At 47.9% G+C, this 23,255-nt stretch overlaps 1 protein-coding gene across 1 annotated transcript in view; it reads right to left on the bottom strand.

Annotated features, from left to right (window-relative positions):
- Window positions 1–23,255, bottom strand: part of LOC119175083 (transducin beta-like protein 2) — a 282,143-nt gene that overhangs the window by 107,615 nt on the left and 151,273 nt on the right. The window lies entirely within an intron of this gene.

Here is a 23,255-nt window from a genome sequence, read left to right as displayed (position 1 = left end):
TGTTGTTTACACGTGCCTTGGCATCGCACAGTACAGCGGGCTATTGTATCGTTATACCCTTGTATCGTGATATCACATTCAATTCTTGTGTACGTTATGCCGACATTGTCATGAATATTAGAGCAAATGTCTTCACTGTAACGTAGTGATGTTAGTCGTGATACATAGATGTGCAGAAGTGTATGTGCCCTGTTACTGGAATGGTATGAAGCCTTTGTGTTCTGTACATGCTGTAAATAATTTTTTTCTAAACACAACGGGCTTGCATCAAAACACGAACGGCGTGGCTGGGATTCGAACACGCAACATTCAGGCCAGCGAAGGAGCGTTCGGAGCACCGCAACGCGTGCACCGCAAGAAGCAGCAGAAACCACTGAAGCGCAGCGGCGGGTTTCCACGTGGAGTTCGAAAGAAACGGAACGCTCAGTTTATGCTTCCGCAAGGATTGCGACTGAACTTGATAAAAGTGCGGCCGCAGTCATAACGCAACACCTGCGGCGGATAAGAGGCGGCCAGACGCGACGTTTCCGTACTGCAGGGGCAGTTCAACGACCTCGCCGTCGCCGAGACGCGACGGTCAGAAGTTGTAGCGGTCGCCAGACGTGTGCCCGTCACGGTACTGCATAATGTATTAACCTCGATGCGATCGCAGTGAGCAGGTGGACGTAGCCAGCCGACCGTCCGACGCAACAAACGTGACACGTGTACCACCGCCAGGCCGCGGCACGGGAGCGAAGCCGCGCACTAAAGGCCCGTCGGAGACAGATGAAAGCGCCCCGGAGGCAAGGTGTACGGAAATTGCGCAGCATTGTTATCTGGACGCGTCAGCGAACGGTGACAGCTAGAACGAGCGCGTCCGGCAACGGCCGACGCACCCGGGCCGATCGACGCATTCCGGGGGAAAAAAATGGGGTCTGCTGAAGGCGAGGCCCGCGATTCCGCTATATACCTGCGCCCGACAGGCAAGCACGCCATTCAAGGCACAGGACCGGCGCGACGCTGCGGGCGCTTTATATACTGCACCTCCTCTTGGCTGCAGAGTGAGTGATCTGATTGATTTGTCGATGCGGAGAAAAAAAATAAATAGCACACCCGGAATAAGCTTAGGATCTATGCTCCACTCACAGATCTATACACAGACGGCGCGCAAGCTAGCGCAGTGCAGGTGCATCATGCCCAATAAATGTCGTGCAAAAGGCTGAACGCCGGGCTAGTCGACGAAACGAGCCCTGTTAAGCGAATAGTTTTAATTGATGAATATTAGGAGTGTTCGAGAGAAAGTAATAAAGTGTGTGAGTGAGCGTGAAACCTATGGTGTAAATACTCGTGTAACAGCAGCGCTATTGACCAGTAGTGATTATGAAGGCAATCGATTCAATGAAACGCTATGGCGCATTCCTCAGACATTCTTCTCATGTGATTACTAAATGAAAAGAAGATAAAAGTGAGCCCCGTAACTGTCTCTCATGGGGAGGACACCTCCACAGTAGCTCACGAGGGATGGGGGTAAGGAGAATTAAAAGCATATGATAAAAAAGGTATAAAAATAGAGAGAGGGGGAAGGAGAAAGCGTGGCGCAGGTACAGCGACATCCAGAAGTAAGGAGAAGATAGGCAAGATGGACACGGTCGCAGAAGTCCGAAGACGGGGCCCCACTCAGCGAGAGCTCTTGTCGGCGTCAGGAGATGGCGTAGGGCGAGCCAGTCGGCCAGAGCTGCGCTGTCGTCGGAAATCGCTGGGGCACAACCGGTCGGCACGAAATCCAAGCAAGCGAGTTCCCTCAGGCATTCACCAAACGTCACTAATCTATATTTTTTTTCAGTTTAGCGCAAGTCCCACGTAATAGAATTGCGGGAACAGTTTTCGTTTGCGAAGCTTCAACCTCTTCAAAACCGAAGGTCATGGAACCGAATCCTGACCGCGGCGACCGCATTAAAAAGGACACCAAATATGTACTGCAGCCCCGTGTGTCTAAATTCACGCGCACGTTAAAGAACTGTACACAAGGTCGAAACTTCCGGAACCCTCCGATACGGTATCTCCCATAGTCGTATCGTAGTTTTGGGATGTTAAACCCCGACAATTATCACAGTTACGAAGTTCCCAACGCCGATTGCACTGCGAGGCACAAGCGTCAAGCGCAACGTCAATCATATTTTCGTAACACGTCACCGCAACGCTTCGGTGACAGTCCCACAGCATGTTTGTTTATTTGTTTACTTCATTCAGCAAAGTAAGAAGGAAAGAGAGGGGGGGGGGTAGTCATCACTCAAGGTCGAAGGCGGACAGCGCTGAGCACGACGCAACATTTAGATGCCTTGCTCAGCGGCGGAAGGTAACACTAGGCTGGACCACGCTACTTTGTCCGCAGAAAGGACAGATTGGGCAAAAAAAAAAAAACCATTGTACGAGAAAAAGAAAAGAAAAACACACCAGCGCACACGCGACGTCGTCCCTGGCTTACTTACAGAGACACACGGCGGGAATGACGACGATGGCGCCCCCGTGCGGCGTATCTCATCGGCACGGCGCCCGCGGAGCGTCGTCGCGTAGCGATGCTCTTTGAACGCCCGTAGGTCGGCCGCCGTCATTAAGAACTGCCGCACCATTTCACGCAACAAAGCTTCACCGGCGGCGGCGGCGGCACACGACGGCACCTTGACCCGCCCCTGCGGCGTATTATGCACGCACCGGCGCCCAGACCAGCACAGCGGGAAGGGACGCTTCACTTGGCGGGAAGTCTACCGCTGCTGCCCAAACAGCGAACGAAGCGTCGCGGATGCCTTTTTCGGTTCTTCGCTTGCAGGCCAGGCAAGGAAGGCGCTGACCGACGGGTCACGCGGAAGTGCTCCGAAATTATTCGCAACTTTCAGTGACTATAGGGGGCGCCACAAGAAAACCAAAATGGCTGCCGATGCCTGGGCGGAGGCTTCGTCACAGGTGTTCTCACTGCGTGGTTGCCGCCGCTTTCGGCTAAGATAATTTTCCGTGGCATTTGAATTTCCCACGAAGGAAGCAGCTCATGCTAGAGTGCATAAAGTGCGAGACGCGCGGTGTCATCTTTCACCGGATTCGACGTCCGACGCGCTCGTGTAGCAGTCGGTTCGGTGACGTTCCGTCACACTGCATTGCCGCATCGGACAACAAGCGTGCGTCAAACTCGGCAGATTTTTGTCATCCACTCGGTCCGGCGGTCGACCGGCCGTATATGTGTTTACAAAAAGTGGGTAACGATTTAGAGTACTAGGTACTCTACTATGGGAGAGCTTTAAGCCGTCCCGCGTCGGCGTCGTAAACGTTTTGTCTAACGGTAAACAACACGGGAGACAGGTGACGTAGGGCCGTTTGCGCTAGCGGTCGTTTCATTACTACTCCGATCATTTTGACCGAGGATGCCGGTTTCATTTACCTGTTTCGTGCCAGCGAAGATGGGTTGCAATCGTTTCATTGCGCAAAATATTGCTTAATCCAATAAACTGGTGCGCCAGTGCACGTCACTTATTCAAAACAGCGCCGGCTTGCAACCTACGAGCGAGATTGAAAACCACGAGGCTTGGGCATTTCGCAGGTAAACATGCGACACAGCAGGCAATCTCGCCCAACCGGATCACTCTGCTGCCATCTTCAAATCGATGCTGAGGAGAAAACTGCTTGCCTATCTCGACGCAGGCATAAGACTAGAGATATGAATCGCGTTGCTGAAATTCGTGAGCTATCCAGGCTTGCGCTCGATCGCGGACAGCGGCGGCGTCTGCCCAACATGCTGCGCAACTGACACATGCTGATCGCATGTGTCAATTGCGGCGAGCTGTGAAGTGTTTTTCACTCGCGATAGCATAGCTGTATTTAGCATGTTATTGAAACCACCTCCCCCTCAAACGAAAAAAAAAAAACAAGGCATTCGCCTGTTACCTCAGGATTAGCACAGCACGCTAAGTGCAGTGCTGCTGAGTTCGGTGGCACGGGCTGGATTGCCGGCCACGGCGGTGGAATTTCGATAGGGCTAAGTGCAAAAGGACAAACAGGTGCTAAAACTTAAGAGCACTTTGAAACACACCAAGTGGTCGAGATGAATCCCGACGTCCTTACTACACCGTCTCATCACTCATCCTATCGTGGTTATTTTAAATAAAATATAAGAAATTCTGTCACTAAGCAACCACAGTGTTACTGTGACAAGTTTCAAGATGTGCAGTTCGATACCCCATGGCTCTTTTTCTGTCGTCAGCCGAAAAGAAAACCAAGCACGCTTATGACGCCTTTCTACCGTTGCAGCCCGCAAGAAGTTCTCCGACAGAACGACGAGGAAGCACGGCTGACACGTTGTCGCCAGGAAAGTTTTCGTTCTATCAATGCATCATGGCTTTCGCCGGTTGCCGTATGGCGGCGCCACCGTAGCTGAAGGTGGCGAATATTACGGGGCCGTAATGACACCTCATTAAGGCGAAAGGCTCGAATGCCTCATCGAGTGCGAAAGTTGACCAACACGCAAAAAAAAAAACAAAAACAAAAAGAATATGTGATGACGTCGTTTGACTGCGGTGACAGCCACAACTACATGACGTCAATATGATGCAATGGAGTGACATACACGCTTCTTCGAACGTTGGCTGATCCCGGCAGGCAGTACCAAATTACGGGAGAGGGAAGGGGAAGAGAAAATTGGTTCCGTATCTGCATGCTACACCGCAAATGCCGTCGAAAGACGATAGTCTTGCCTCTGGAAAGAGTGAACAAAACGTTTTTTCTTGATGTTCTGCGCAAAAAAATCGGTGAATGGTATACTGGAGGCGCTGCGTCAGAGTGCCTCGAGCGTGCAGCGGTGGCGAACGAGCGCATCAAGCCACGTCACACGTGAGACATGAACACTATCTGGCAGTTATCTTGGAAAACGAAGCGCGCGCGCCCTGCGCGCCCGTCTCGGAGGTGATAGGGTGTATAGAACGCAAGGTGACGGGTAGGTGCCACCACTATGTCGTCTTAGCGAAGCGTTGGAAACACTTGCCTTTTCGTGCAAGAGTTGCCTGGTCAGCGCAACGTGATAAACGCTACGGTCCCTATAATTACTTACGTATGCCTTTTGTAGTAAGATACACACATACAGAATATTGACGTGTTGTTATAGTGCCTCAGATATGCGCAACAATTGATTTTTTATTGAGAATCGCACAAGTATGAACGCTGAATCTTGAGAAATATTGGTGGGCGCTGCGGATTGAAGCAGCCGCTAGGAGTATATTGTTTGGCCACTTTGGTGCCGTTTAAGGTGCCGTTAAAGGCGGACAAACAGACAGACAGACAGACCAAAATTTTTGCGTCGAAGGTCCCCAAGAAAGACCATCGTCTTTAAAAAAAGAATCACAGGGCTTTCGCCTTAGCATCAACTTAGGCGAAGGCATACGGCCCATGTGACCTTTCTTTCCTTCCATAATAGAAGAAAGAGAATCGACGAAGGGTTCATTTTGGTTAGGCGCAACTGTGTGAGGCCGAAGGTAATTAAGCGAAGGAAAGCATAAGAGATGCGTGTGCTCGGAAAATTAAATATTGCGCCGTTTTGAATTTCGCTCATCTACTATTATACAATTGCACTTGCAGATTCCAGCACCGTGGTTTGAGAATTAGGCAGCGCCCTCCATGTTACCATGGCTGTTCGTGAAAGCGGAACTTCACATGAGTGACAAAAAAAAAGAAAGGAAGAAAGCATAAGAATATGATGGAAGTGAGCAGATTAATTGGCTAGATAACCTGTATTGGGGGAGCAGTGACCTAGATTTGGGAACAAACACCACTCGCGATCCTATACGTATACCTTAACAGGAAATGTTCTCTCTCTCTGTCTCTGTCTATGCAAGCGAGATAAATACATATGCATATTGAGGAAAACGGTCTTTACTCGTAAGCTGACTTTACACTTCCGCTGCTGCAAACCTAAAAGGTGCAGGTTCGATTCGAGTCCATGGCAGCCTCATGTATAAGACGGCAATCCCGTTTGCTTAGATTTACGTGCACGATTAACAACCACAGCTGCTGAACGTTAGCCCGGAGTCACCCACAATATGGAGTGTGTCTCATAATCATACCGTGGTTCTCACGCGCAGGACCACAGAATTTAATCTTTCACAATTCCGTGTGAAGTTTTTCCACTACTGCTTCGCATTCTAGTCCCCGCTTCCCATGAGACCCAGGGAAAATGGTGGTCGGTAGTTGTGACCGTCTCCCTTTACTTGACCGTGGCACCGTTGCTATATTATTATTATTATTATTATTATTATTATTATTATTATTATTATTATTATTATTATACAGACGAAGTCTGTTACGAAACACAGACTTCGGTAGCGGCGGCGTTGTACGTCGAAAACACGTTCTCTCTATCAGTAGCTCGATGGCACAATCAGTCGTCGAGCCTCTGATCGTGGTATACGGCAATCTGATCTGTTTTCGTGGTCACCCGTCCTTCACGTTACTTCCCTTCGTAGTTACCTGGACACAAACGCCATCGTTGTTGCCCGCGGCTATACTAAATGGCCACGCTGCTAAGCACGAGGATGAAGGTTCGATTCTCCGCATGCAAGGACAAAAGTTTTTTTAGGAGGGAGCGAGCATTACGCAATGCGATAGAAAAAAGGAAAGTATTATCAGGCGAGCACACGCCAAGCCTCGCTTGCGCTTACTTTCCTGGTAGAGCAGGAGCTCCTTATTATTAAAAATTTTTAAATCTACTGCAGTGTACACACATGCATATATTGAAAAAGAACATTCGCCAAGTAATCAGCGAAAAACACACTGACCGACCTGTTTCCTTTTTTTTTATTTACAGCCGCCGCTTGGATGACCCCGAACCTTCGGATACGTAAATTTAGAACAAAGCAGACAATAAAGTGACTCAACAGGACAGCGTACCAAGTAAAAGGAGCACAGGACAAACGTAGGGAGGAGCCTGAGCACCTGGAAATTCATTATACACTGCCGCCGCAGCGACTGGGCAGGGCAGCGCAGGACGTGCCGTTGGCGCACGAGAGCCATAAAGAGCTCGTTTATGTGACCCTGCCCAGCCCGATCAGCCGCCGCCAGTATTTCCGTCGCCCGACGAGGACGATGTCGGGTGCGCCGTAAAAGGACACGCGTTGTTGCTGTGTGAGCAGCAGGAAGCCGACTTTACGAGTGATCCCTTCATTACCATCGCACGATAGTTCCCAAACGATCAGCAGCAGCAGCATCGCTTTTCAAAGAGACACCGAAATGATGATGCCTTGTACTTTTTATACCCTACAGCATAAGTAGACGGATAGGAAGGTTCGGAAATGGCGAGGGCCAGATGAGTTATAAATTAAAGACATATACCTTGGGCTCACGAGTATACAGAGCCGTGAATGACTGAGATGTTCGTTATGAATGGCCATGTATGTCAATAAAGCAGCGCCACTTAGCAGTTACACATTCGTTAGTTTTTTGTTTGTTTTTTGTACATGCGTTGCTCGTGCCACTGGCTACGTACGAGTCGTCACCAGTGCACCAAAGTGAGTTCTGGCGACATTCGAAATTCGTTTGGGACAGAAGAGGTGTACCTTACGAACGAGTTTTGTGAGTGAATGAGTGAGCCCCGAATTTCATGGTCAGCAAAGAACATAACTGCCCAGACCTACGAGAGAGCCAGGAAAACCGACTCCCGCGTGCGTGCGTAGGTCCGGTGGCCCGATGTAAAAAGAAACGAAATAAAAAGAAAAGGTAAACGGTAAGGCGTTCGGTAGCCAGGTCAAGCTCGGTATCCACCAGATCTGCTGTGACCAAGCAATGCGTACGTGCAAGCTGCTCTAATTATTTCTTTTACCTGCTTGAATTCCTTTCCATTTATGTCAAAATTACACCATCGAGTTATAAACTACAAAAAATATCTCCTCTGCCGGATGTCTCCCCGGTTTCACTGTCTGTTAATTAGCTTAACTGAGGTGTTTTAGCAGAGGAACGAGCCCTCGATGATTTGTCCCTTTCGTTCCCTTGAGCACTCGTAACAGAAAAAAGCTAAGCGACCGCAAAGACATATACGTCTAGTAATGACGTCAAAAGGAAGAGAGCGGGTAGATTTATATTCGACAGAATGACGGGTCAAAAATAGGTGGAGACAAAAAAACAACATATTGCTGGTAAAAATAGGAAGTCGCTAAACAACCCCGGTTTCACGTCAAAATATTTACTCTTGTCAAAGTGTACCCCACACGAAATGCACAAAGGAAAAAAAATGCGCATAGTTCATCAAACAGCCCATAAGAAACAAGAGAGCAATCGACGGACGAGCTAGAGTTTACTACGTGTAATACATACCGAGGAAGTTTCTGTGCATGAGTCATGAATATACATCTGCAGCATAAACAAAATTCAAACAGCGTGACTCACAAACTACGTTTTTTTTTTTCATGGGGATGAATGGTGAATTGCGTTGTCAATGCCTTCATTCCGTTCGCGTCCACTGGCGCTAAGCATGTTGTTCCTAATTAAGGACGGCATTAGGCCAATGACACTGGAGTAGGTACTTTTTCTTTCGCTCTAATCGATATGCAACCGCCACGGCTGGGAATCGAACCCACGTCTTCGAACTCGTTAAATAAGGGCTTGTTACTTTACTGTAAATAAAACATTTTCTAAAAACTTACCCTCGCAGAAACCACACTAATCAACCGCTACTATTTTACACACCATTGAAACGCACTTAATTATACACCATACATATATCTATGCAGAACGGACAAATCGTTCATGAAATAGCGCACCTGGCATCGAACAATGACTTCATAACTGTGACTTAATGCAGAAGCGAACGCCAGCAAATCAACGATGCGTATTACCAATGCAATTATGAGCAAGGCCGAACTCCCGAGAGGTTATTAAATTTACTTCCTTGCTTTTGTTCGTATTCAAACGGCCACGCCGCAGAATAGAGGAAAACCCCAGGCGACAAACAAATCAGACAGTGGCCATTGTTTCACCGCAAACGAGCGTTTTCTTCTCCCCCCCCCCCCCCACCCTAAATAAACCGAAGGTCATCCCAGTAGCAAGCTTCGACGTCTTTGGCGCCACCCTATTTCCAAGAATCACGCAATTAACCAATCCCCTTGAGATAACGGTCAGCGCCAAGAGATTCGGAAGAGCGTTTGGGAGTGGCTATTTACTCAAATACATTTTTCAGGAAAAGGGGCAAAACTAAAATAGCAGTCACTACACACAAGTGACTGCCTCGTAACTCTCTATATTTATTTTCACAAAGTTTTTTTTGCTATCTTGCTATCAAAATGGCGATATATGATGTCATTTTTATTGCACCTATAGTTCTGAACGGAAGTCACGCATATTCACCCCTTTTAAATATCAATATTTTAAAATCAATATTTTAAAAATCAATGGAAATATAAAAAAATATAGACCACAGTAAAATACCACTTGAATGAACACCAGTTAAGTGAGCTTTTCAGTTGTGGAAATTTCTTTTCAATTCCCGGCTGATGCGCCATTGGATCTAATGCTTACGCAGTTGGACGAAATAAGCGCAGGGCAAATTTCAGTTCTACGAAAATACCATGCAATACCATTCAATACATCTCCCGCAATATTGATAAGAAACTGTCTGAAAAACTGGGTGCAGAGAGGCTTTCGCTTTTTGAGGACTATGTCACCAGTGCGTTGAGACATGATAGCCACTCTGTCTACAAACAAGAGATTCTAGCGAGCGTCAGGGAAAAGAAGCAACCCTTGTAGAGGACGCACCGAGAATTTCAGATAAATAAGCGCTGACGTATTTGGAAAAAAAAAAGTGAATTCGTTCGCTGCCCAGCAGAGTGCTAGCGGCGCCTGAGAAAGACCATGAGAGCTCAGACACAGTGGCTGAGTTCATGAACACTGCAGTGCTGAGTGCACAAGTGTGGCAAAAGGTATATACCTTTATTAAAGCACGGTAAATGAGCAGAAAGTCACATTCGCACAAGACGCATTGCAAATAAAAAGGTGCAGCTTTACAGTCAACGACTGATGTGTTTTCATCTCCTTCAGCTTTCATGTGTGTATGAATCCCCCCCCCCCCCCCCCTTATTCGTAACATTTCACGCAGTCATGATTCGCAAGAAATGTAAGAATTACTGGTCTGTCTTCGACATATTGACCACAGCGCCTCCCATGCAACTTATGTAAGCTTGCCGTTGAATATTAAAACGGAGCGAAAACATGTAAGGTCACTTCGAAATGTAAAGGATAAACGTCAAGGAATTTCCATTTCGCTTTTCCCAAATTTCACAAGCAGTTAAGACCCATCAGCAAGGCGGCGGCCACCACAACCACACACGGACAAGCTTATCTACATAAAGGACTCAGTAAAGGTCTCATGTCACACTGAAAACACATACCCGCCACTATACGTACGAGTTAAAATTCGATTACTTTAAATTATGAGGCTTTACGTCGACCAGCTGCAATCTGGCTATACAAAATGGCGGAGCGGCAAGCTCTGGACTCGATTTTACCCTTACTGATTATAACATGCCGCACAATCAAAGGTTAGCACACAAATAATTTCATTCATTCATTCATTCATTCATTCATTCCACCTCTAGCCCCTCAGAATGCGACCGCATGCACTACTGGTCGGGCAATCGAACCGGCGGTCCTGAGCTCCACAGAAAAGAAAAAAAAAAAACGTCACAGAACTCGTGAAGAGTCGCGACACGGTGCATCGAAACGAGGCCGTTAATCGAGGCTCAACAATATACCGCCCGGTACTTTAGGCTTTCGCAGTTGTGCGCAGAGTTTCACGGCTGAAGCGACAGGAACTGGAACGAGCAGCCAGAAGTGCAAAAGCTAAACAAGCGCGCGAAAGAAACCAAGCGGATGGCAGGCTGACGCACGCACGCGCGCGCACACACGTATGAGCACATACGCACGCAAATACACACTAACGCACACATTAACGCACATGCCCGCACACATTGCGCAGGTCGTGATGACAGCGCCCTTCACTGCGACAGCGCCGCTTTAGCGAGCGTGATGGAGCGAGACAAGCGGGCGCTTCCGCCACGGAGGAAACACCCCGTTCACTGCTTCCGCCCTTCGTAATCCATCCGCGCCCTTCGCGTGTGTATGGCGCTATCGTCGCAAGGTCGTCGTTGGCTGACTTTCACCGCGAAAAAGCCATCCCCCGCGCTTTTTTGTCGTCCCCGACCTTCGGGAGGCGCGCTGACACAACGGTGCACGCGCGCCGTGGAGCGCGCGCTTTTTTCGTTCCCGGCACACCCTGGGTTCCGTTATGCGAGTTTCGCTCTTCTTCGTTTGTCGCTTCCAACCTTGACGAGCGAACAGCGTGCAGTTCGAAAGGCACGTCACACAAAGCCGCGGGCGGCGCACAGTGAAGGTATAGCGTAAAGCGACGCTTTTCGCGGTCGTATAATGTATATACCCCGCGACAACTTTCTGTGGCAGCACAGCCAAGGCTACGGAGCCGAAGCACGCTTGTCTTACTGCGCCACAGCATGTAGTCCCTCAACGAAAACGTTTGTATACTGTTCTGGGTAACTAAGATATTACCATTCGTCACTTACATTTTTTGCGGATTTATTTTTTAATTAGTGAATAAAAACGTTGCGCAGTAGAAAAAATTTCGTTTCACGCTCTCTCAGGTTATTGGGGGGGTTTTTGGCTTCCGTCGCCTTTTTACCTCACCGCATTCCTCACTGTCAAAGATGGCGTCCGCCGGTTACAGCTCGTCAACGTCGCTTACGGAGGAAACACCGCCGCGTGCCGCGAGTCCACCAGCTGCGCAGCCGTACCAGGCGTTGTCAAATCAAAAGCTGTCCGTACAGGCCAAGAAGGTGGCGTACAACGTTAACGCGCAAGTAAGGAAAAGCAGCGAAACGCGAGCAAACGCAGCGAAACGCGAGCAGCGAAACCTGCAGCGAAACGCGACGAAACGCGAGCCGAAACGCGAGCAATTTTTAATAATTGTGACACGAGCCGAGTTTCGCTGCATTCGCCGCGCTTCGCTGCAGATGACATGCTTCATTTTTGTTGTTTATTCTTCCAGACCCATATACTACCTTGACGAAACCTGGGTCAACGCCGGACACACTAAGGATAAAGTATGCGCTGGTGAAATCGAAACCGAAACACCCGTCGAAGCGGTCGGACTACTTGGCGCAGTAGCACATGTGCATAGGCTCCGCCCACGTAGCCTTGGCCGTGCTGCCACAGAAAGTTGTCGCCGGGTATAGACGCCGACGGGCAACGAACATGCAGATGCAGCTGCTCGATCAGCACACGAAGATGGTGAAGAAGAAAGAATCTATTCCATTTTCAAGGACTAATGCTGCATTGAAAATAAAAAAAAAATCGCTAATGAAGAGTTCAAATCACCGTGGAACGCTGAGTGCTTATAAGGCACACGCGACTGCATATAGGCTGGACACGTCTCGTCGACTTCGGCCTCCGTCCGGGCTATCTCGACTTGAGACAACGATGCTTTGCCGACTGTGGCTTGGTGTCGCTTTCACCAAAGTTTTGCCTTCTGAATCGGCACAGAAGATAGTGCTGCTTGCGATCATTGCGGCAGCGATGAAACGATGAAGCACGTTCTCTGTCACTGCCCTCGTTACAGCTTGCAAAGACGGCAGCTAGCTGCTGCGTTAGCTTACCTTGACGACAGATCCTTGTAAGAACAGTCAATGCTTGAAAGGCGACATGATCCGTCTTCGCACAGAAAATCAGTGAAAGCCTTATTCAACTTTTTTGCGTGGAAGTGGTCTATTGAATAGGCTATAGCACCCCGGCTCAGTTTTTTTTTTTTGTTTTTCGCGCGTCTATTTCGCTATTAGCTCTCTTACCCATCTTTCTTCCCCATTCCCCCTTCCTTCAGCACAGGGTAGCAAACCGGATGTTACAATTTCTGGTTAACCTCCCTGCCTTTCCCTCATTTTATTCTCTCTTTGACGGTGCACCCCCCCCCCCCCCCCTGCCTTTATCTTCCTAAATGGCCAATACGTCATTCAATCCCAACTAGATTTGATTGACATGTGGGGTTTAACATCCCGAAACCACCATATGATTATGAGAGACGCCGTAGTGGAGGGATCCGGAAATTTCGACCACCTGGGGTTCTTCAGCGTGCACCCAAATCTGAGCACACGGGCGTATACAGCATTTTCGCCTCCATCGAAAATGCTGCCACCGCAGTCGGGATTCGATCCCGCGACTTGCGGGTCAGCAGCCGAGTACCTTAGCCACTAGACCACCACGGCGGGGCCATTCGTTGACAACTTCACTTGTACATTTTTGTTTTACGGGCGAAGCTCCTTGTGGCATGGCTTGGGCGTCCCTCGTATGTGACCACCAGTGGCACATACCCGAAATAGGTATAACACTTGACCTCCAAGGTGGTGCCAGTGAGAGATTTCTTCTGTGCGTTGTTTAACAATAAAAAATAGTGCTCAATGTACATGCCAATGGCTGCTAATGGGGAATGAGAGACATGAGCATTCGGCTTTTAGTCAACGCGCACGCTGCGATCCCCATTAGCAGCCATTGGCATGTACATTGAGCACTATCGGACAAGAAAGGGATGCTACATTATACTCGCTGGGTGTAACCTCCTTAGTGTTAGAAAGGTTTAGCGAGCGTTGAGCCGCAGTGCCATGAATACAACGAACTTGTATATACCATGAATGAACTCAAGGTGGTTAAAAATGAGAAGTAGATACGAAGCGCAAGCCGTAAGAAAGTAAAAGCCGAATTCTCCTGTCTCTCATTTCTCATTAGCAGCCATTGGCATGTAAATTGAGCCCTATCTGACAGGGAAAGGTTGCTACGTTATACTCGCTGGGCGTAACCTCCTTGGTTTTCGAAAGGTTTAGCGAGCGTTTGGTCGCAGTGCCATGAATACAGTGAACTAGAATATACCATGAACTCGAGGTGGTTAAAGGTGGGAAGTAGACCCGAAGCTCAAGCCGTAAGAAAGTGTGCGTGTGCCACCTCTCGTTTAGTCCTTGGAATGTCCGCTGGATGGCGGTGCTTCTATATGGGGAATATATGATAAAAAGATGCGAGATGGTGGGACTTGGAGTGTTGAATAGATGAACGAACGGACACAAACAGATGCATGGATGGACGAATGAACGGACGCAGGGGCGGATGCATGAAAGAACGCAGGGACGGGCGCACAAATAGACGCATGGGCGGCCACACAGACGGACGCACGGACGGACGAATGCTTCGCCCCACTCTGCATCATTCACTCCGTGGATATGCTGCCATTTTTTTTATTTTACGGCTGTCTTTAGTAGAGATACCTAAAAAATTTGTGCGAAGTGCAGCGCTAAATGACACATGCACATTAAAAAGTGCGTGTTCTACAGCAAAAACAAAATAAAATTAAATGAAAATTGCAGAAACAACGCATGCAACATGTACAAGCGCACTCAATAACAAAACGGGCCGTATAACAAAACGGGACATATATACTTGATAGACATGACGAATATTGACGCACAAAGATGTCGGAAATAAACCTGCTTATTGCACACGACAAACCGAAAGTCAAGTGTTGACTTCAAGCAGTTTCTTATTGTAGGACAACGTCCTTCAGCGAGTATATGCGATCCACTTTCTCTAACGAGGCACCCCCCAAGTCGAGAAGACAATTTCTGACTAAATTAAATGTGGCTTTTGTATAGCTGACTTCATCGAAGCAGTCATACACTGGCTAGCACTGACCATCACTGGCTAGCGCAGCGCTGTAGTATAAAGCAATGGCTGTTATAGCGGCGACAGTGCATAAACACAATATCAGCCCAATATAGTTGAGGTGTTTGCACCTTTTTTTCTCCTCTGTTTGATTGAGATCGCATAGTTGCATCGCGGAACGAAAGAACGCAGTTACCTGAACTTCGTTTAGAAAGCTGGTACGCACACACGAAGATGCATAAACCTGCCCAATGACACGACGTCGCTCGCAAAAGCGAGCGTTTGCTAAAAGTAATGCTTCTAGCTGGGCATAGCTTGTTAATGTGAGAGCTGGGAAAGATTGGGCTGGATTATCGGTCACGGGATACTCTCAATGCACCACCTGCCGCGAGCTTTAGCGGCAGCAACAGCGATTCAAACTGTAGTTGTCTCCATTTCACCATCTCTCCTGTATAAACTCTCAAGCGCAGTGCTTGATTTAAGAGCGCCACTTCTGCTGTTGTTTCATTTATGCCATCACACTAGAATACACCAAGGACACCAGGGGGTTCTCGAGACGGCCAGGCATTTGTCAATGATGAGCTGCAAGCGGTAAAGAGTAAACACATTTTGCACGGTTCAAAGCGTCGGCAATGCCAAAGCCTTTCCCGTATTACACTTAAATCGAGGTTTATCTTAGCTGCCAGGTCGCAGGTTGCGTGACAGACAGTGATAAGAAAAATACATATAGGGATATGAAATAAGCTAGACGTCGTGGTGGTGGTGGTGGTGATAGTGATTATTACGGTGTTGACAATGGGTGACGAAAAAGCGTGGGCCGGTGGCTTTGTGGGTTACACAGAATCCACGGGTTACCGAGCGATACATTTCGATTTTAGGGATTTTACGCGCCGAAGCCCCGATTTGATCATACAGGACGCCGTCTTTTGATTAGTTTTGGCCAGCCCCTAGGTTCCTTAGCTTTAAGGCTAAGGAAGTTAACGTATATAAGTTTACTTGCGAAGCCTTTATATCCGTTTTCTTTTTCGTGTGTATGTGTGCGTGCAATTAGTCCCCCCCCCCCCCTCCGTCGAAATGCGACCACCGCGGCTAGAAATCGAACCCATGTCCTCATGCTTACCACTGTAACGCCCTAGCCACAAGCCGACTTCGCGGAGGGTGAACAGAAAAAGCTTGTCGCGTACGAATGCGAAAACGCTATAGAAATACGTTTCGCATGTAAAAAAAAAAAAACGCGAAAGCGCTTATAGGTTGATGAGACAGCCAAAGCCGGGTCCAATCAAAAGCGTTTACTTCTCCATCACGGACATCTGGACAATAATCGAAGATAATGCCTTGCACTAACAAACTAATTATAATAATTTCAGGGGTTCTACGTCCGAAAACCGCGATATGATTATGAAGCATACCTTATGTGGAAGGCTTCAGAAATTTCGAGCGCCTGGTATTCTTTATACGTGCACTGACATCTACATCGCAAAATGCACGCGGACTTCTATGTAGCATTCAGAATCTATCAAAATATCACCACCGCCGCAGCCGGAATCGAACCCACGACCTCCGGGTCGGCAGCCGAGCACAGTAACCACCGCAACTGCTCATTCACTCCACTGCACGATCATGACAACCAGTAACGATAGTATACAAGAGCGCATTGTGTGGCTGACGTGCTCAACCACGACACTAAAACGAAGGATTTATCCCGAACAGCTGGTTAGGCAAGAGGTTATAAATGCACGCGAAGCAAACGCCAGCCAGCCAGTCAGTATAGATATATACCTGTATACGGCCAACAATATGCCTCCACTTTGAGCGGTCGCAACAAATGACACGCCAGTCAAGCCACCTATGCGGCCTTCGATTACCGGTAGCAGTTACAGTCACCCGGCCAATCCGAACGAACAACAATGCATACGCGACCGATCGACCAACTGTGATAACCATCAATTGGGCGTCATTCGATCACCATTAGTGCAGAAAACGACGCGAAACGATTGCCCTGCGTAACGAGCTGTGTAGCTGCACATGCAGATCGACTTCGGTTTTAATGGAAAACTAAAATGAAATAATGAATCAATTCAGACTCATATTATCATTTAAAAACTCTAAACCATGGTTAATCTTGCAATCACAGGTATGTTTCGAGGAGAGAAAATGAAGCTGTTACACTTATTTTCACGTACATATCGTGCCGATATCTCTGCAAATGAAAGTCAGCATGACGTCACGGCTTTTCGAGCACTTTTTTTTTTTCGCGTTTTGTCATCGCTGGATGTACAAAATTTTCTGAAACTCGGTTCGTCACGTATTTGGTGATCTCAAAGGGCCGCATACCAAGTGTTTAGCGAATAATAAAAACGCGGGCGTAGTGAGATCGCGCCTAAATATATATGACGTCACAGCCACTTGTTCTTGGGCGCCACCGTCTTTATATTTATTTTGCGTGTTTCCTCACTTACTTTTAGCTTCTTTTAGCAACAACGGTAGAGATTTAGCAGTGTGAAATGGTAATTTAAGGCGGCGGTCTCACTCCGGCGGCACGAACACATCGTTTTTGTCACTTTTCCAACTGACGTGGCGGCTGTTCTTCTTGTCTTATATAGTTGGTTTATGTGTCATTGAAAAGCTTAATTTTTGTACATTTTAAGCATATCTATTAAGAATAAGTAAGCTTTTAGCATTTGGGTAGGGAGAGCCAAGAATAAGCGCTGGTTACATGGTTTGGTCTGACTGTGTGTCAGCAGTGACCATTTTCTGAAAAATCTGCTGCAGTTATAGCACTGTTCTTTGCGCAGAACATTTAAAACATATTTATCTATTTCCTCAACGTAGCAAATTATTCTAGCGCCTTTACTGTATTGCTGATTAGCTTTTGAAAAGAGCCAAATTTAGTAAATGTCGATGCGGACTATCCGGCACCTATTCGCTAGAGAAAATTCATTTTCCGGGTGTATATAGAGGATGACATTTTCCGTTTGAGTGCTCAATTTTATTTATGTACGCCCGCTCGCTTTTTAATTATATTGATCTAAATTGGGCAATATTCTCATTAGATAGACCTACCGTGGCCCATTTTTGCGGAGAACTACTGAAGTTCGTTAGCTGAATTTTCGCGTGGATAAACTAGAACCCCTGATCTATTTCCTCAACGTAGCGTTTTTCAATAAAGCAAGCAGAAATGCGAAACAAAGCTCGCAAATTGTCTTAATTTATCGTGCCGTAAACATCAACAAAATCGTTGTTATCTTGAAATAGCGCTGAATGCTAAGCATGCATAGCCTAAACTATAACAGTTACGGTCTCCTGGTATACTTATGCACACGAATCGCACACAACAGCTGCAGGAATATTGAGAAATCTGCATTATTCCTATCACTACAACGAAAATCTTCCCCTAGCGCCACCTAAACAGAAATAAGGAAAGCGCTGAATTTGAAGGTTCCCTGTCTCCCCGAATGCGGCGTGCAAAAACATTTTGCCTCAGGAGGAAACGTCTTTTCTAACTTCAAACCATGCACCGTCATCTGTAAGCCTTCCTCCCCTCAGAGTCTCATAAGGCTGCGCGGTACCGCGGGAGAGCGTGAAAACAGGTGGGCAGTATCCTCCGAGAGGAAGGGGTGAGCGTCTTCACGGGAAAAGAAAGGCCGAGTTCTTGGAAAGTCCCTCTTTTATGTGTGCAAGTCTTTGTCGCCTTCCTCACCCCCCACGGACTATAGCGAAAAGCGATGGCTGTGCGACGACAGTCAGAAGAAAGCAGAAAAACGAACGACAAACGAGCGATACGAGCGAACTGAGCAGACGTGCGTGGGTAAGGTATTTGTGAATATCTTTTTTTTTTACCGTGAAATATACGGAGCTTCAGACGTGCTGCGCTTGTTGGTATGAACCACGGTGGTATGAACCCATCACAACAAACAGCACAAACACGAAACGAGGCACACCTACAGGAATGAGATGAAGTCTGTTTTGTACTTTCTGCGTGTTTATTTCATTTATTTACTCTGGGGAAAACTATGGTGCGGCAGGAGTTGAGGACGCGTGTTCGCTTTCCACCTTTATATACGACAAGCGCACATTTCCATAGCGCCGAAATGCGCGAACACCAATGTTCTGGAGTACCCCATGACGGCGTTCCTCATAATCACTGCAAACTTGCTCTAAGGGGACGCGGCCGCTTGCAAACTCTTCTCTCGGAGTCGCCTGTGAATATCCGTCATCGGTTTCAATAAACCACAAAATCGAGCAATATTTATTCCGTTGCTCACTGCATAATCTGGCTAAAATCATGCTGCTGCCTGAAAATCTTGCAGATTTTTCAGCCAGTAACAACGAAGCGAAGTGGCATGAAATTTGCTGAATGCACGGCGTGGTGTAAGAAAGTACTTCCGTGCGGGGACAGCAATGAGGCACCAGGGCTCTTTTTTTTCTGCTTTGAAGCACCCGCGACAAGTGAGGTCCTTCAGGGAGGCAGAAAGGCGGATAACTTTTGACTATGCTCCCACTAAGCAGGTCTGGTGGGGGAGCGGCAGTGGTGAAGCCCATCTATATTTCCTATGCACTGAGGGTTTATGCCACTCAATCTAAGGATTGCAACGTCGAGTAGGGAACTTGTTGGTTTTCTTCAGTGCCAGTGTACAACACCATGCGACAAGGCACCCTGCCGACGCTTTCGCCTGAAGGAGAGAGAGAGAGAGAGAAAGGCAAAGGAAAGGCTTATATGCTACCCTACACGGGGAGGGGGAAGGGGAGAAAAAGAATAGAGAAAAATGTCAAGGGCATGCGGCACCTGCTGACAATTCGTCATTGGGAAGTCTGCTGTGCGGAGAACTGTCAATGCGTCAAGATAGCAGCTCCTTGACTCGTTAGCGTGAGTCATACACCTGACGAGTAGAAATAGCCGATCTTAGACTTACGCCTAGTAGCTCGAAAAGAACAGAAACGTTTCTGAAACGGATAAGTTTATAAGAAAGTGTGGTGACATCGGTGTGCATAAAACACGTTTACATGAGTGCGAAACATGCGCTTCGCATTCATGTAAGCAATGGAAGGCGCATTGCACTAATGCGTAGGAAATGGGCAGTTTTGCGAGTGCCAGTCGATTCACGGGCCGTAAATCACGATGAGGGGAATGGTGACCCCCCGTTGTGCGAACTTCGGCGTCCCTCTTTCGCTATAAGGAATAAATTAATATTAGCTCAAGAAAACAAAAACACTCGAGAAAGAAGTGGGACGAAGCAGAAATGTCGGGAGCTGAGATATTTCTGCCTCCTGCCACTCCTTTCTCAAGTCATTGTTATTTTGCTTGCGCTAATATGTACCTATTTATATAGTGGTTGACGACGCAGAAAATTGTGCGAATTTCTGTTTCCCATGCTCGAGGCACGACTAAGCTAATGAGTTATTTTTTTTAAATTCTTTTACATAAACCAACTGGCCCAGCTACAAGTCGCTGTAATCCGATACTCGCTCGCTGTAATCCGACACCACATGGTAGCTGCGGCGTACAGAAGACGAGAGGCCCTGCAAACGGCGTCGCATCACCTTTCCGAAACGCGCTTGCAAAGTCGATGGGCTACTCTGGCATTCGTGTAAAATTGATTACAGCCTGACAGCTCGAGGCAACTGCCAGTCAGTCGGCTGCCAGCTGGGGCGACTAACTAACTTCATTCAACAAGAGGCCGGCACGCCGTCTCCACGGTTGTTGAGAGTGGGGTCCAGTTCGTGTTTCCTCGATAAGAAAGCACGTTTGCGTATAGCCGGGCGTCGACAGTTTGCCGTAAGCCGGCACGGCACGCACAGCGTTTATACGAATGCGACAACTGGCGCATCACGACCATGTAAACGGGGGTAATGCGCTAGAAAGACGTATCGCACAAATGCGCCAGGCAGGTCTGGATTTCGAGGGGTAAGTCGACCCAGAGTACTTTTCACGACAAAGGAACGCCGACCACTCGTCGTGTTGGCCTTGTGTGCACTTCTCGCACACTACAAGGCAGCTGCGAGGACAGAAAGCAAGAGCTTCTCGAGACTAAAGTCCGCTAAATTTTTCTTTTTTACCTAAGTAACGACAACTGCCTCCTCTCCCGACCCTCTCTCACACACAGCCGGTGTCTGCCGCCATGTGCTTCCTAACTAGGCAGACTTCCAAAGCCACGTACATATAAGTAAATTAGCCACGCGCCTATCAGTGAACAATGTGCGAACGCGACGCGCTTTTCTCCTCCAGCTAGTCCCCCGTCAATAGTGAGCGAGGAACGCGTTTTATCAGGTACCAAGAAGGGGTGCCCAAGGCGACACCACTAACACCTGAATAGTCTAGACGGCCTCGCATGAGGGCAGGAGATATGGAATGACAGCCACTATGCTAGCCTGAAGGTGCAAGGCAGCATGACGAGGGGGGAGGCGGACTGAGTGAAGATGAGGACGGACACAAAAATGCTTAGCGTGCGCTGCGAGTGCGTGTGGGAGTACCTGCAGCACGAGTGCCTTGCCGGGCTTCACACGAGTCATGACAAACCATAAGGATAGAGCTTCACGGAAGAGGAAGAGAGCCGCCATCGCGACATGTCGAGCACGGGCAGCAGCTGCATTTTCACACCATTCAAGGTAAGACCATTTCGATTACTGTGGTTTCTTTTGATAATAAAAGCGCGCAGCTACAGCAGCAAAAAAGAAAAAAAAAACATTATAGAAGCCTATTCTTGATACGGTGGCGAGCTCGTTTTGTACCCCAGACGCAATGTGGGCTCCGTAAAGGAAGGAAGGAAGCAGAAGGCAAATTGTCACGTTGTGGGCGACATTCTTTCTATGATCAGCTTTACGTTGCCAGCTACACTGCTATACTTTACTCTTTTTTATGTTGGCATGTTAGTTTTGGCGGCTATATATGTACAAAGACGAATTCGTTAGAACTTCTGTTTTACGGCTTCAGGTGAACAAAACTGTCCAATGCTATAAGCCCGTACTTTGTCGCTGCAGCGCCTTTAGGTGCGTGTACAGGACGCTGGACACGCAGTCACTCCTAGATAATGCGCGCCCGTGAGAAGAAAGTGCTAAGATCTGCGGACGTGTGGAGTCTATAAAAAGCCTTGTTTCTTTGTGTATCTGAAATGTCGCTGCCGTGTATCAAAAGGCTAAGGGTAGGTGCTTCTTAGCGCTGTGACGAGAGGTCTGGGCGAATCAGGACCTACAGCACGCTGTGTGTACGTCACAACGCTCCTGCTTGCGTGTTTGTCTGCTTGGGCGCCTTTTATTTGTCGTGACCTTGGGCTCCGTTTATCTTTATGACCTGCACTTGTCCGATCGAACAGCATATTTGCGGGCGGAACATTGAGCAGTGGTGGCAAAGCCCGGCATTTTTGTCTGATGCTGCTTTTGTCGCAAGCACGCGGCGTGCTTGAGAGCTGAGCACTGTAACTGAGAAAGTGTTATATAAAACCTAGACTGTGCTCAAAATAAAAAAAAATGTGAGATGCACCCAATCAAATGATTCTGTACACACGAGCGCTTATCCCACAGCACACGGACACGCGCGCACACAGCGTGTCACATGCCCTATCCGCCCAACCATCCTCTCAAAACGCTATGACGCACTTGTCAATCCGTAATGGTTCATATTTTATCCCGGCCATCCTTTTCTACCGTAAATATGCTTTTTTGGAGCAAAATTATTTAGTTTATATATTGATTGATTGATTGATTGATTGATTGATTAGGATCAAGGAAGGCAGCACAAACACCTGTATCGTCTATCTTGCCTTTTATCGACATTCAAGCAACCCATAGTAGACGACTGTCGGGAGAAATTCTTTTCAGTAATTATCCCGACTGAGAAAAGGACTCGCCCTTTTATTTTGAGTTTTGCATCGGCCCCTCACCAAACCAGCTTATTATTCATGCCAGCTTTGGAAGTGTAGTTGCTACGATCCCTGTGCATCTGGTGCTAGCTCACTAACCACATGATGTACTTTCCTGTAAAATTTTCAGGAAGGCGAATTCGCCGGAGAGCAACACAGAGCAACGCTAAAGCGCCGCCTGTACGCCATGCTTGGACGACAGTGGTTTTGCCAGAGAGGATGACGCAACGTCTGAATACTGGGACAATTTCGGCATCGTCGAAGCGTCGCTGCCGGGCCTGAGTCTGGAGACAAGCGTCACAACTCAGCCAGAGGAGCCGATCATCACCGGAAGAAGAGTTGTGTCGCTGGCCCATTTCGTGAACGCTGTTCGTAGTCTCGACGACCACAGCTGTCCTAAGCTGACTGGACGTTTTGCACTCGTGAAAGAACGGAGAGTGGGGCTCTGGTCGGAGCTCACGTTTACCTGCAGTGAATGTCAGGAAATCAGAAAGTTGACGACTGACCCCGTCACAGAACCAACGTCCCTCACTGACAAAGCAAACATAGGAGTCAATGATGCTGCTGTTTGGGCATTCATGAGTATCGGATCGGGCCACTCGCAGTTCGAGGAAGCAATGGCAGTCATGGAAATTCCTGCTATGAGCAAAGGGGCTTTTCTACACCGGGAGGAGGAGTCCCTGGGAA

Source organism: Rhipicephalus microplus, chromosome 3, assembly GCF_043290135.1.
Source record: "Rhipicephalus microplus isolate Deutch F79 chromosome 3, USDA_Rmic, whole genome shotgun sequence".
NCBI lineage: Eukaryota > Metazoa > Arthropoda > Arachnida > Ixodida > Ixodidae > Rhipicephalus > Rhipicephalus microplus.
This window is presented reverse-complemented; position numbering and strand designations above follow the sequence as displayed.